The sequence below is a fragment of the Gasterosteus aculeatus genome, chromosome 10 (genome assembly GCF_964276395.1).
Source record: "Gasterosteus aculeatus chromosome 10, fGasAcu3.hap1.1, whole genome shotgun sequence".
NCBI lineage: Eukaryota > Metazoa > Chordata > Actinopteri > Perciformes > Gasterosteidae > Gasterosteus > Gasterosteus aculeatus.
This window is the reverse complement of record NC_135697.1, coordinates 14,126,447-14,138,615: the sequence shown is the minus strand read 5'-3', so window position 1 is coordinate 14,138,615 and position 12,169 is coordinate 14,126,447.

Sequence of the window (12,169 nt, the reverse complement as noted above, 5' to 3'; positions counted from 1 at the left end):
CACTGCCTGTGACTGAATTACCACCGACTTCCTCAAAGCCAGCTCCCTCGGGCCCCCTGCGGTCGGGGGCCTGTAATGCATTTAGCGGCAGTGACGAGGAGACGGAATCATCCTCCGACATGGTAATGAGGAGGGAAAAGGAGCCTCCAGCCCAGTTACAATTCATAATGTGGCGGGCGGGGCTGCCAGAAAAAGAGGCAGTCGTGGCGAGAGGCGGTGGGATTGGTCGGATTATAATGGCTTTTTGGAGAGGATGAGAGGCGCAGATGGGCTGTGAGAGGATACCGGGTCCAAAGGCCGCGTCGACGTCGGACGCCGTTTGAGGAGATGGCGGCGTTTCGCTCAGCGGTGCATCATAAATCCAATTAAGCACTCGAATGCAAATTAACACATGCATATGCATGCGCAGGGACACACACACAAGGGCCGACCGTACCGCGAGTACAAAATATTTGTTCTGTGATGCAAAGAAATGTGTCAACCAAATTGGCATCTTTGTTTTTCAACTATTTAAAATTCAACAGTCAACAAATGTTCGGACTCCGTGGCCTTTTTATAAAAAGTTGTTGATCTTTCAAAGGCAAAATAAAATGCTTTTATAAATCATGCTGCACAAATAGTTACAATCCCTCAGAAAGAGACCTGGGTTTGTGTTCTTCTTAGACAGATCCAAAACAGTCTGACCTCAACAGTTTCATATCATCTGAGATCCCCACAAATCAATATTTCCATCGCTGAGCCAACTGTTGCAACTTCGTATGTTTAAGCTGCAGAGAATCCATCCTCGGTGAAACTCTGTGACAAGTTGCAAAGTTTGACGTTTTGTTCTTGTATGGATGTAAATATTGTTTATGGCATATAAGCTCTCCTGCTTGTCCCGTATTTCTTGCTGATTAACCAAAATCTGGAAAAGAATTCCAATGATAAATGTTCACAGTAAGTTATTTGCGTCATCCACCAAATTGTTTTTTGTTTCAGAAGATTTTCCAAATGTAAATTTGGCGAATTAGCATTTCGGGCCCATTTCTCAAGGTTGACCCTCACAAAGGCCTCAAGACCAGAAACACTTTGCCTCACTAAACGGACCCTCAGACACAAAGAGGGGTTAACTTCACAGGGCAGGGATCCGAGTTGCACGTCATTGCTCATCGCTCTTTAACCTCATTTCATTTCCTCTCTCTTCTGTCAGGTATGAAACAAACAAGCAAAAACTGAATTTTAACGGCTCACTGTCTTAGTTCTGTTCAAATAAGACACGTTAATTATCAAATGATTGAGTTTTCAAATAAAATACAGTCATGTTAAGAGGTTTGCATTTACAATACATAATTTACGAGAGGAATTGAGTACAAATGTAAAATAAAAAAGTAGAGATTGGGAAATTGTAAATGTCAAAAACGTATAAGGAACTTGATTTTATGAAGGTGTATTTTCCAGGCGTCACTTAACTTAAAAGCAGTTTTCATGAACCAACAGCCAGTCAGTAGAACGTATCTGACAAGAGCCCCTGAGTGACAGGTTATATAATCGTTTTTCAAGTCAGGGCTTTTATAGTTTAAAACATCAGTGAGCATCACATCTTTCTTGGAGAGAAGACCACCCAACCCTATAATATAAACTGCAATGATGTGAAGAGGATGTTTTGCCGATAAATCACATTAGTGAGGACTGACATGAGAGTTCCCTCGACCAAACATATATCTATATGTCTAAAACCAGTATATAACACCACCACGGTAATATCACCCAAAGATATTGGGATTTAAATTCTAGGTCATCTGCACATGCCAAGGAATATGAGCCATCCTAATAACTTCTGAAATGGATGAATACTCGGGATCAAGTAAAGAAAACGAGAAAAACATGCAATCTCCTGCAACTGTTTTCCATAATAGGTGGTGCTGTTCCTTGCATTGATGGTAATTGCTTTGATACGTGAGCAAAAATACTCTGGCATTTGTTGAAAAAAAATAAACACCCTGCTGAATCGTGGGGAGAAAAACACGTGCACCTCAGATCTTTACAGGCGGCAGCCAGCTATTCTCCCATCTCCTAAATGTCTGTCAGATTTGCTCAATGGGATGCTCGTGTGCCAAGAAAAATACTCCGCTTTCTTGCTTTTCCAACATCAATTTAATGCCCCCCCCCCCCCCCCCCCCCCCCCCCCCCCAAAAAAAATGGCAGGCACAGCGGGCTGAAAAATCACCTCAATACAAATTGCAAAGTACATTCATGTTTTATCCCGTTGTCTCAGAAACATCCAGCCCGGATGTTGGAAAGGTGCTTTGCATTTTCAAAGACAAAAGACGTGTGCTGTCTATTTCACAGAGTTGGATAGATTGATTGCACAAAAGGATAATGCATCGTTAGGTAAACAACCGCTCTGTCTGATCCCTCACCAGCACTGCAATCTAATCACACCAAGAGTAAATATGTGAATTCCTGCTCCCGAACACTCATTAAGGATGCTCACCATACGCCTCTTTCCTGGAATGAGGCATTTGCAGCTTCGGCAATGAGAGCAATGAACATCATTCATGCTGCCAGCTTTCATTGCCTGTTGGCGTGTTTTAGCTGCATATACTTGAGATTTGGAGAAGGGAACGGCAATTGTTTTTAATCATCCCCAGGGAGAGATTTGCCTTGAAGATCACGTTCTCAAGTGATCAACGGCGCGGTAAACTGCTCCATCCAGGCCGTTCTCTCCCTGCAGCTCTGTCCAACTCTTCTGATTTCATGTTTACACCTTGTGTAAGTGTTGTCTGAGTTAACTCTGCAGGATAAAATAACCTCCAGAATGAGATGAAACCTCCATGTGAGGAAATGAGCTCATTCAGCAAAAAACAATAAAAATAGCACAACATGATAATCTATCAGTGCTACACTGAGCAATTAATGACCACGATTAAACACTTCACCTCCTCATGACGACTGGCTGCCATGGTAACCACCTGATGAACCACTTGTTTTAGCCCTACCGCCTCTTTTTCCATGTTCTAATTTCAAATGAATGATAATATTGGTGAGCTAACATGACCTCCATTCAGCCGACGTTTCACTCGTCTCTCTTTCATGATGTTGGCTGCTGTGTTACTCTCCTGCAGCTGTGGCTGCATTCTACATTGTGATGGTGTTTTGTGATGACAAGAGGTCGGGGGGAGGAGAAAGGTTTTCATGGAAAGCTGATTCGGCGGAAACAAAACAGCAGATGATGTGACACTCGATGACAACTTTGCAACTTGTTTTTGCTGTCAGAAAGCCAGTCATAGTCACTATGTGTACTGCCTACATTTTATTGTACTGAAAGGTTACTGAGATGATGTCAAATAGTTTAAAAGAATTTTTCTTGTCCTTTTCTTGTGTTGTCTTTGGAGGAGTGATACCTGGGAGGCTCCTGGTAGCCAAAAGGTTCCTCCCTCTCCATTCATTTTCCGTTTGTACGATAATCAATTTCCAATAAAGGTTTGAATGCCAAAATGTTTTTACTTGGATTATGAGTGACTGCAAACGGCCCCTTTAACCACCGTGGGACCCCTGGGTTGTGGAGTTATTTCCTTTTTCGTGACATTTGCTTTGTAAGAAAAAGCTCAACTATATAGTCCCGTCAAGGCACTAAAACAAAGGTCACAACGTTGTTACTAACGTTGTTAGTTATTTAAGTTAACGCTGCTCGAGGTTAAGCTTTGTCAGCGCGAGCTCCCAGCATGAACAAAGGCGCTTTTACTCCGTGCACTGTCGTCCAGGAAACCTTTTGCAGCCCTAATGATGCAAGATGAAAAGACCAATACATGCAATCATCTGTTGGAGACAATAAAGATACTGGTATTTTTCTTTCTTAGTTGACAAGAAAGTGTGTGGTGTGTGTGTGGGTGTGTGTGTGTGTGTGTGTGTGTGTGTGTGTGTGTGTGTGTGTGTGTGTTTGCTCCCCATCCTCAGACCTTGACCTGAACAGGTTTACCCTTCTCCTGGCACGCAGTATGTAGAGGCCAAGGCTCAAAGGCTTTAGCAAAGAGGTAAACACAGCAGCTTTTCTAAACACAGTGTACCACTCCACCCGGTCAAAGAGCACTTGTTTTCATCTTGTGCCGCAGAGTATTTCCTCTCCTAACAAAGTTGTTTATCTCTCTCTGCAAATCTCTCTTTTCTTCTGTGAAATAACACAGGAAGCCTTTTTCGACCCTGCTGTGAATCGCTTGAACCCGCCTCTTTTACTGTGCTCTGTAGTTCATATGATCCCTAAAAATAAAGACCACGTTTGCCCAAGTTTGTTCAGATTTTGCTGATTATGCGGCAAGATTTTGTCATCTTCTCTGATGCTCGTGCCTGCTTTTTGTCAGATGTGGTGCTTAATTCTGGTGGATTGATCTATTGAGGGAGAAACGCTCTTCATTCTTTTCGTGCCCGCTACTTCTTAAGGAAGAAGGGCTGCAGGAACACCCTTCGTATTCTAGCCTGTCTCATGCTCACAAAGCTCCTGGAGCATCAACAATCTAGTGGCAGGCAATCAAAATGCCTCCCCCCCAGGTGCCCCCCCCCCCCCCCCCCCCCCCGCCCCCCCCCTTACCCTCCTCTTCTCCCAGTTGAGCACTCGTCAGAAGAAGTGGATGTTTGAGAATGGAACAAATGTGTTTCAAAAAGCTACCTGAGAGCTGTGATCACGGCTCACCCCGAAGTCTTCCTCCTCGAAACGTTGTGTTGTAGAGGGGGGAGGGGAGGGGGGCTATTTGCACAAGAGAACGAGCGTGGGCGTGAGGGCCCCCCACGCTCCGCCCCGGTGCAGTCCATTTGGATGAGGTCACAGGGGTTAAGATGGCCAATCAGACCATGGCGATTGAGCCTGCGGGATGAGAAACGGGGAGAGCCTCCGAGGGTCCAATCAGGAGCCCGGGGGCCAGGATACAAAGTGCGTGCTTTGGCAAACTCCTGCACATTGGGATTCAATCAGGTGCGTTTGCGGGGAGCCCTCTCATTTCAAGGTTAGAGACAGTGGAGGAGAGGGATGAATGCATTAGAGCAGCTCTTTGAAGGCGTTAGTGCCGCTGAAACAAGGAGCGGCTGGATTTACCGTTTGAGCAACATCCAAATTGGCTAGCATGTTATCCTGGAGTAAAGTGGCATCAAAGTTTGTCCCTGACTGATTGACTGCAGAGAGCTGCATTTATAAAATTGTCAACGTGTGCTTTTTACTTCTCCCTCGCTGTCCTCTGCCCCATCTTTTCCAGGAATCCTGTTAAACTGGACAGATTGATTTGCCCTTAATTCCCATTATTCGATGCATTTTCAAACAGCCACATGGATACTGCCAATGAATTTCAACCACACGGTGCGGCTGTGCCCACTCGCCGCCTGCTGCTTGCATCAATTCACAAGTCGCCCTGACTTTGCTTAGTTGTGGAGGAGTCAAGAAACATCAAGAAACAAGCGATATGTGCCGAGGGTTTCCGCCACAATAAGTGCAGATTGTTTTTGTCAGCTGTGAGAGGGAAAGAGCAGGTTGTCACCGAAGCCTAGTATTAGACCACGGCGTCAGTAAGACTGTGGTTCAAACTTATCTTTGTTGTGTCGTGTCGCATTCACAAGCCAAATAGAATTAAACAGAAAAAAAAATCACTGAAAATGCTTTTTTTCTCCCAAAAATGAGAAGGTTCAATTTAATTAGGGGGTTGTTTTAGGGGCTGTTTTCTTTGTTTTTATTTTCTTCAGTTACCAAGTTACCAAAAATGTATGAAATGATTACTCGCAGGAAAAAAACACTGCTTTGCGTAAGTGTATAACTTCACAAGTTGGTCGATAATTATGTTGTTGTGCCTCAAGGTTCCACATTGGGTCCACGGTCCAAACTGTAAATTGCCCTGTTAGGATTAATCCAATTTGTTATTTGCTTGAGGTAACTTTTTTTGTAATATTAATATTTGTGACAAGAGAGGAGGACTGTGAGACAATCAAAAAGGAAAAGTTCATGTTTTAATCTTCCCTCATCAGTTGGAGAAGGACATTGCAATGGTCTTTTACAGAACGGAACCCAAGGACTAGGAGGAGAGCACGGGAATAGAAGGGACATTTTTCACCTCTGGGTAATCTTCTCTTGGCACTGGAACAATTATTCCGTCTGATGAGGTTATGAACAAAGTAGAGGACACACCGAAGTCCCGCCTTTAGCACTCTGGAAGTACAGAGGAAGCTTCTCAGTGAGCTTTTTTCTTGTTGTCTAAAGTCTCTGAACTCCCTGTTAAAAAGGAAAACATCATTAATATTTGCTGTTATTGACTGAGGAGGAATTCAAGACCGCACATAAGCTTTGTCATCAAGTTTAGTCACACCTGAGCTGAAGGGAAACACACAAACGCTATAAGTGTGTTTCTCACTACTGAATCATTTCTGTGAGTTTGTGGACCAATGAGCAGTGGCGTGCAAGATACCGCAGTTAACTATATATTTCCGTATCTTTAATTCAGAGAAAATAAATATGCCTCCCAATGTAAAGACAGTTTGAACATTGTTAGGGTTTCGGAAAGCTCTCGAGGGAGGCCTCACTCCTTTGTTCTCATCCCGGCCAGAAACGAAGAATCAAAAGAGTCAGCTTGCTTAAATTCAAAAATCAAAAAGTATTTAATAACTAAACAACGTTATAAGGAACACAATTACAAAGTGAAATACTAAGCGAACAGTAAAATATTTCGCGAAATAGAGAATCCTCTGAGCAAGTCTAAAGCGACTTATCAAAGCAGCTGCAGGAAAATTCTAACAGTCTTTTCCCCGCTTTGGTCATTTGAAAACTCTTGAGGTGTGTCTTCTTGGTGCATTTGAATGTCATTGGCTTCTTCTTCAGAGTGTCCCCTCCTGGACTGTCCCTTCCACGTCGAGGTGTGAAGCTGCAGCTGTAACCTGAAACCTCTCTGTCCATCTGTCCCTCACATTCCAATGCATTCAATGTAGATTTAGTTGGCGTTATGCCCCAATGAGTGAATTTAACAAAGCATACATCGTTTAAGTCTTCACCTTATAACTAGTACACTTTAATTACAACCCATCATTAATGATCACTGTTGATCACACTTCATCATAAGATCTAAGACAGTTCATGTGGTCCAATTCTCAAGACATTTGCCTCAGTCTGCTGCCTTACATTAAGTTGTTCGTTTACTACCTGACAGGAGAAAAAACTCCCAAAAAAACCTCTTTGGGGATAAAATTGGGAGAAATCCATAAAGGACGGCAATTAGCATACGTCCCCAGGTTTTAACATCACATTGTGACAGAATGTTAATGCGTACAGTGTTAATATGATTTAAATGACTATGAATTGTGTTTGATTGAAATTGTATTGCACTTCTGGCTTAAATCCCTAACAATTTTCACAGGTTTTATTATTATTTAGCATTAATGTTGTCTAGCTTTTGATCTCAGGGAGAATGTTTGTGGCATGGTTGTACTTGCCTGCCACTACGTTATGGTGCACAATTAAAACAAACTAGCACATAACTATTTTGACTACTACTGGGAAATGAGTCCCTCACATTACGGTTTTCCATTTGGGAAATTGACACCATTAAAAGTAGAGTGAAATCAGCAGTTTCTGGAGGCAACGTCCATTTCTAAACCAACCTTTTTTTGATAAACTGAGCACACATTTCTCCAAACAATTCTTCAAAGCTTTCTTTATGGAATAAAACCTTTAAATAAAACAATTATGCATCACAGGAAAAGTGCTGCATCTAGTAAAGCTGAAATCAGCACCACAACCACAACCACTCGGCCCATTCTGAAAAGGCATGTTTTTAACATTTTAACACTGCACTACTTTAACGGGAAGGATGAAAAAAACGTTTTCTATGTGAGAGAAGACAGGCAGACAGGAATTTACTTTGCAAGGAGATGGATCCTAACTCTAACTGCGCTCCGCTCAACCCCGCTAAGCTGAAAACGCTTCTTTCTCACCTTCCACATAAATGTTATTTGAAGTGGTGTCGAGTGGCACGACGTAAAATGTCATGCAGCCGCAGTGGAACGTGGAACCACGCCACGACTTCACTCTGTGAAGTCGCTTGTCTCTGCACCGGGAGACGTCATATTCCCGCCGACGAGCGTGAAAAGCGGATACTAACTCAAGTGATACGGGCTCTGACAAGTTCATTTGGGTATAATTACTTGCCCCGCTCAGCTACTCTGTCGACATTTGTCGCTAAGACACCTGCATTACCAGACGAGATTAATTTCTCATATTTCTTGTGTTAAATATCCTTCCCTCCTGTAAGTGATCTAATCCTCGCGGCTCAGCGGGGATCGCAGCACACGGTCTGCCTTTTACCCGCCGAGCGTTTTTGTGCAGAGAAGACCACCGCCGGGGTTTATTTACGAGTGGTCCCTGCACCCTTAGATAACGTCATTTAGCGGGGCCCCGGAGAGTGGCCCCTACCCCGCTGTTTAGACCTGACGCCGGGCAGACGGATTTAGCTCCTTGCCCTGAGTCTGCACCACTTACAATGGGCCATTGCAGTCTCCATTAAGAGAATCGCTTCCTAATGAACCCTCTTCCTTGGGAGGAAGTGATTAATAGGAGTGGCCAGCTAGGATTGCATTACCCAGCAACACTCCTCGCTGCAAAATGAGCAGGCACACACAGGAATGCAAAGAGAGTAGACCGCTAGCCTGCTAACAATCATCCGCATGGTGCAGCTTGGAGCTGAAACAAGCGAGTGTTTGCAGACTATTGCTGCTTTCGATGTCCTATTGTTGCTTCGCTCAAAATGGCGAGATATGTACGCTATAGTTAAATGCTAATCCTTTGATTCATAGTGTCTGTTTCAAGTCCAAAATCACACACAACTCCGTAGCGATCACATGAGACTCACTTCAACCACAGTGGAGATAAAGGGATCATGCTGGAAAGGATCATCAGGTCCTTTTTAATCAGTTTCACTTTTACTAAAGAGGCCCCTGCGCCTCAAAACCATCCAATGCCGCATCGTTTGGAGCAAAGTGTTGTACAGTGAAACTCCATAACAATGGAAAACATCAGACAAAGCCACAGGAGCCATATGTTGGTGACAACAGGACGCCTTCTCCACTGCCGCCCCCCCTCCCTCGGGCTCAAATCATGCCAAGCTCAGCAGTGTTTTTTGCCTTAACATATGGCAGTGCAGTGGCTGGAGAAGATTGTGCGCTGCACAGGGGGAGAGTTTTGACAGCCGCACGGCTCCATTGGCTCTAAGGGGCTTTCATTTGGTGGCAATGACACAGGCCGAGATCAGGGAAAAGTCTCCCTGGGGACCAGACCACGCTGTGGAGAAAAGCGGTTTTTCTACGGTATCAATCTACTGATCTATGACTTGAACACAAGCCTCATAAACTCCGAGGCCAAAAGGCAGCGAGGAAATAAGTGTAGTTTGGAGGCGCGAGGTTTGGGTGCTGTGGCGCGCTGGTAAACTTTGGTGGCCCTCAATGCCGTGAGCTCTCAGACAAAGCACGGGAAATGAGTGAAAGCTTTTGCCCGGGAGTCGTATAGGTGACGGTGCCCCTTGTGCACCTCCAGGGACGAGTTTCATCATATTTTTCAAAAAGCTGAGGCTGATGGCGGAGACTGCGGCTCCATGCGCGGCTCGCGATGGAAGTCCCGTCCACCTGTTGGCGTCCTCCGAGACGCGAGACACGTAGGCCGCTCCGGCGGGATTCCTTTGTTCCCACTTCATGTTCCTGGTCACTGTGCATCGGCTCTCTGATTAGCTCATTATGGTGTTCAGCGAGCAGCAGGCGGCGCCGTGATGGAGCGCTACGGGCCACAAAAAAAATTGCTGCGTTTAGTGCACATTCAGAGAGCATTAGCACGCCATTAACGAACTACAAGTGATGGTGATGCGGGTGACGGTTATCATACGTACACACGTCCCAACAGGGAGGAAGAACCAAGTCAAATGGTTTTATAACAAGGGGAGGGGCTTAATCTGTTTGTTGGAGTCATTGCTCGGCTGCATGTTGTGTTAATACACCCGCCGCACCTCCCACCCTAACTGCAAGATACTCCAGCCCCCCTCCCCCATTAGCTTTAGTGGGGTATAAATCCAAATAACACCCCTCATTCTGTCATTCTGTGAAGTCATCCGGTTGCCTTGGAGAAAACATTAAGTAATTGTCAATTCAGAAAAGGGCTTGCGGTGCTCGGCCATCGCGACAACATCATCTTCTGCTTTTCAATTTGGAAGCAGCACTTTATGGCGGCAGAAAACTGTCAAGGATGGCCATAAGCAGCGCCTCATTGCACCGAATGTTTTGTTTTAGCAGTTTATGACCGCACTGAAACCCAGATGAGTTTAAACCTGGACTGAAATGAACCTGTTCATTAAGTATGTCCGTCAAAATGCTGTCAATCCCTGAACATCAATTGGCATTGAGCTGCCGTTTGAGAACTCTAGGGAGAGTCTATACCGGTCAAAAGAAAAAAAGATCTGTCCTTGGACGCTGTGTGGACAGAATCACTGATTTGAGGTGATGCTCCGGTGTGGCAGAGTGACTGTGTATGAAAGAGTAAAGAAAATGCCAGGGTATAAATGATAGGAAGGGACTCATGGGTACATGAAGGATCTCACAGGATAGCGGGCTAACATGGCTTAAATACGCCGAGAAGGGCCAGGTGATCGGACACAGGTGGGAACATTTAGGGACAAGGGCCGACAATCGCAAGGGAGTGAAGCCAAGCCACACACACACACACACACACACACAGACACGCACGAGAAGCAAGGGAATACAAATGAATACAAATGAAACGAGGACAAACCAACACCGTGAGAGAATGTGCCCTGCTTGGCCACGCATACAGCCCAAATACGCCCAAGAATGCACAATAACTTCCCTTTGACACTTCACTGAGGGCATAGCAGTGGAAATAGAGATATCCCTGTGCAAATCCTTGAATGACTGCTCTCCAAAGTTAATCCCCTCCCTCCGGCCCACTGGTCGCCGATCAACAGCACAGGTCCCCACTGCTATAAAAATCCGCTTTTATTTGGCAAGTTACATAAACTGAGAAGCTATTCTTCAAAGGCATGATTTGTTAACGAATGTATTCAAGACTCTGGTGATGATAATGTAAGAAAAACAAGTTGTTCAAAGGAATATAACCATGAATATACAGGTTTGTTCATAAAACTTTTAACAGAGCTGTAATAACAGTTAAAAAAACATCTCTACTAGTAAATAATGGAACGGGACATTTTTTGCATTATAATCTTCTTCTTTCAGCGCTTGTTTGATTATATATTTATTTTGAATTATCACCATAGTTGACACATTCATGTGTAGATTCCACATGAATAAAATTAATATATTTTTAATGTTAAGAGTGTTCTGGGGTTTCATTTTTTTTTTTAATCATGTTGTGACTGAATCACCACATATTTTTGTATGAATGAAACCTTAATTCATACCAGTTTCTGCGATTATCTGGATAGTGCAGCACCTTTCAAACGGCTGCCAGCGGGCTTGTTTCAACGGACACGTATGTTGTTTCTGAGATGACGGATGAACAACTTGGTGTGGCCTTGCCTTGAACGCTACAGTGTGGAGCGAGTGTCGCTTACGAGTGTCCCTTTCAGAACAGAAGAAGTGTGCGTCAGAAAGGCAGAAGGGCAAAATGAAACGGTATGCTGATATGGTAACCAAACTCACATCCGATCTGCTGTCTAGCGTGTGTTTGATCACCTGTAATTACCGTTATTTTTTAAGGTCCGTTTAGCACCAGGTGACTGTGAATATGCTCCGTAATGATCTACATTCTACGAAGGCTTCTTCTACACTAATCACATGGTTAGCTGCTGCAAAGTCCTCATGAAATTCATTAAAAAGAGAACCCGTTTCTTTGTGGTCCCCATAGGTCTGAGGCCCCGGAGCAGTTTTCCACATAATAAATAAGGCTTTGGTTAATAATATTGAAATTGCCCTCGTAACGTTTATGCTAAAATGACCTTGGCGCTTATTCAGACGTAAGTACAATGTTATATTGTCATCAAATTCATCTAACGGTGTGCAGATCAGTCAGGTTTTATGGGTTGGATGCCCCAATGCCAATTTGTCTCTCTGTCCCACAGGGGATAAGCAGCGACTTCCACGAGGGGACGCCAAAGTCAAACACATTCCCCCGATCCACACGCCGAACCTTGCACCTACAACCCGC